General features: G+C 42.8%; 1 protein-coding gene across 1 annotated transcript in view; it reads left to right on the top strand.

The window, feature by feature from the left end:
- Positions 1–4,087, top strand: part of tenm2a (teneurin transmembrane protein 2a) — a 272,924-nt gene that overhangs the window by 241,109 nt on the left and 27,728 nt on the right. The gene's annotated exons all lie outside the window — the stretch shown is intronic.

The raw sequence follows: 4,087 nt of genomic DNA on the forward strand, positions 1-4,087 counted from the left end.
TATTTATTTATTTTTCTTAAGTGTGTGTCTGTGTGCAGCAAAGCCAAACACAGCTGTTTTGCCTCTGTACCACTGGGACTGCAGTGTAATGTCACTAGAAGACTGATGCTGACACATGGGGTTGCAGAAAAAGGACACTAGATTTGTGTGGGTGTGTGTGTGTGTGTGTGTTGGGAGAGGGGGGCAAAAACCTGGACTGATAGGTGGGTGACGTCAATATCAGCCCTGACATTTACACCGCAGGGGTTGGAAAATGGGACCTCTTCTCTTCCTCTTCAGCACCTCTTAGTTAAAAGAGAAATGTGCAGAAACTTCTCCTTCTTTCTGCTTCTCTTCTTCTTTATCTATTGAAATTACCTTAACCTTTGCGTATCTGAGTTGAAATTGTAGTTTTCTTCTGCTCATCCTTCATTTTACTCCGACCTGCTCCTACTTATTCCACGTGGGAAAGTGTTATTTTTTTCATCTAAGTCACTCAAAAGACGGGAATTTTCGCCCTGCCTGCGTCTGCATTCAATCATTTCAAGAAATGAGCATGAATCAAAAAGTTACTGTTCAAGGTTTTGCACTGCAACTGTTTTTCCTGCTAATTTTAGGAAGTTCCTAAAGTTATTGGCAGACTGAGTTCACAAGTGAACTTGTGCCAAGGACATGCTGCATATTATAAAAGATGGAATAAGTGTGTGTGATATTTCCTGAGAGAGATTCCTGGCTAAACACACATATGCTCATGTGCACACAAGATTTTATACACTGACTATGTAGAAGCAGACAGCAGAGGTGCTATCAGTTGTAGTTAAGAAGGGGGGGTCTTAGTTACCTCTAGGTTAATGATCCTCATTAATATGCGCTAATATACCCCAGGTCATGCAGTAATTAAAAATCTCATTCGACGCTCTCAGCTTACATTGAGTGACTTGGCTTCGCCCTATTAAAGATTAGCATTTATTATTTGTCTCCTGGATGTGTGGCTCATGTTGAAGGGTGAGACTAAAACGGACGAATGTTAAACATTTGACTGGGCCGTTTGCCTCCAGCGATGCCTTGCAAAGGCTTTTTGCCTGCGCTTGGTTGGGCACAACTGTTTATGAACTGAAAGGGTTTGCAGGTTGCTCCCAGGGGAGTTGCATCACGTTTGCAAGAGAGTGTTTGTGCAAAATGGGACCACAAACAAGCACTCCAAAATACACACTTCTGCATGCACCTGGAAACACAACTGCATGTTAAGTCCATTAGCACGGGGACTTCAATATTCCTCTGAGTCAGCTGATGTCAGCTGATGCAAGCTGTGCTAATTGTAAGACTGTCAGAGCAGCACAGTCATGTAGAAAACAGGGATGGATGGATGGATGGATGGATGGATGGATGGATGGATGGATGAATGAATGGATGAATGGATGGATGGATGGATGGATGGATGGATGGATGGATGGATGGATGGATGGATGGATGGATGGATGTCATACAAATGTAAAGTTGTTATTTTATAAAAATGTCTGGTGTACAGTTTAAGTAATAAATCTAGCTTTTATTAAAACAAACAACAATAAGTTCTAAACGATATTACAAATCTAAACGCAACTAAGGAAAAACATTCTACAATGTGGGTGAGGGCTACAATTCTACATTCATCATTCTACAACTTCTTTACGTAAAAACAAAATTATTTATAATCTGTAACACGTTAATAAACGTTACCGATGCAGATTTCAGCAACAACTTTTTTAACATCTTGTAAAATTATTGAGGTTGCGTTTTTCATCTCTGATTGATTGATTGATTGATTGATTGATTGATTGATTGATTGATTGATTGATTGATTGATTGATTGATTGATTGATTGATTGATTCTCAGTTCTTCCTAAAGTTTCAGTCTCAGCGCATCAAATGCCTGCAAACTGCCCCCTCATGGTGCATTGTCTCTCTGACACAGAATGGACCCAAAGCTAATGTGCAGATACATGACCCGAGGTGCAAAAGTTATCAATTCAGCCTGTCAACTTGTTGAGAGCTCACCACACTCAACAGCAAGCGAGTTATGGAGAAATGTGTCTTCTGTGTTCTCCAGATCTCGGCCTCCTTTCTATGCTCCTTCTATAAATAGTCTGCAGAACATCAAAGGGGGAGAGATTTCTCTCAGCAACAGGCCACACAGTCGTTATCTATTGGCTCTGAATGCATCATATCTCTTACAGCTGATCTCATCGTAGAGGATAGCAGGGGCCGTGTGCATGTCGTCAACTGTGCTGACTCATCCTCGCAAGAACGCACACACTTTACATGACGCGGCGTCGGATAAATATTGGTGAAACTTATTTTAAGATAAGTTCGAACTTTATTGATCCCTGCATTTTAATTTGAACAATAATCCAAATGGTATTAAACCGGAATAGTCCTGAACATCAGATATTTAGAAGCCTAGCATTTCTCAATGGAGTGCATTTGACCTGCGACCTATCATGGCAGAGCTTTAGACTCGAGGTCTACGCATGGTCAATCTGCAGCTGACCAGGCAACGCACAGTCACGTGGTGATGACAGGATGTTCATTTTCACACACACCTTTCATACTCCATGTGACACGCAGCACAGTTTCTGGGGAACTGCCCCCCCATATACCTACACACACACTTACAATAGCATACAGCCTCATCTTTGTCGCTCCTCACGTGATTGCATTTTTTGTTAAGGTTAATTCTGTTGCTTACGTCCACCTGTGAAACACAAGTAGGCATGTTGGTACTCAACTCCCGGTGATTCACATGCACGTTCAGCCGCTGTAGAGCTGTGTACAGCACCAGAATGGGTTTCAGCCCACCGTTGCCGTCACTTTCTCCATGCATCCTCCGTTTGGCCTTCACACATCTGTCACAGAGAAAGCGCCACACTTTCCGGCAGCCAGCCTCCTCTGTGGACAATGTCTGCTCTACTGAGGAGTTTTTATCATTTGATTGTCTATATGTGTCGGTCTGGAAGAGTCGTACAGATGGACAAACTTTCAGACGGCCTTGGCCAACTCCTAAACGCATGTTTCTTGTGGGTACAAAAACTGGATTCTGAAAGTGGCGTAGTTGGAGCGATTTCACAACATTGCTGTCCGAGCGCTTTTCTGCATAAACAAACACGCCCACGAAATTCTGACCAATCACACAATACTTTCGAATGCTGAGGAGGGCGAAACGTTCAGCTTTGCTATTGTGTCAAGTAGGGCGACACAAGGCTGAGAACAAATCGATGCGATTTTCATCAGACAGTTACCTCACTGAGAGCACGTTTAGCAGGTTTGGATGGACCATGCAGAGGCCTTAACATTATATTTTGATGAGAAAGAATGAAGTTCGAGCTATTTTGGTCAAACTTTGTACATCAGACTATGCACAAGCCAATGCAATCTTATAGGATCTGTTAGCACTCAGAGTTTGTACTGAGGATTCCTCTCATCTTTTACTGCACCATATTGTATCTCAGTTTCTGTAGATACCTCTAAAAAAGTTAAATCTGGTCCTCTGGACATTCAAAAAAACAAAACAAAGCAAAACAACAAAAAAATGTAGAAACGTTTCGTCTCTCATCCGAGAGACATCCTCAGTCTGAGGTGCTGTTTTCAGCTCAGTCTCTTAAATAGCACCTTCTCAGAGTGGATCAACCAGTTTGCTGCTGACAACCAAAACCAGCTGCTCACATGGTCAAGAAGGACCATCAGCCTAACAATGGATCATTAGCACACTGATGGCTGTTTACTATTCACAGAGGGCTGAGTGATTTTAAACCCCAAAATACATTACGGCAAAGACTGGTTCATCCCAAAGATCCAGTCCCCCGGCACAAACAGAGTAATGTTGTGTATGCTGTTCAGTGTCAGGAGGGCTGTGATCAGTCTTACATCAGGAAACAAAACAGCCACTGGCCAAAAGGATGGCCCAGCACAGAAGATCAACATCATCAGGCCAGGACTCTGCGGTCTACACTCATCTCCAGGCCAGCGGTCACTCTTTCAGGGATGAAGATGTTCACATCCTGGACAGAGAGGAACGATGGTTTGAGAGAGGAGTAAAGGAGGCCATCTTTGTGAAAAGAAACCGTCCATC

The sequence above is a fragment of the Nematolebias whitei genome, chromosome 4 (genome assembly GCF_014905685.2).
Source record: "Nematolebias whitei isolate Nwh7 chromosome 4, NemWhi1, whole genome shotgun sequence".
Classification (NCBI taxonomy): Eukaryota; Metazoa; Chordata; class Actinopteri; order Cyprinodontiformes; family Rivulidae; genus Nematolebias; species Nematolebias whitei.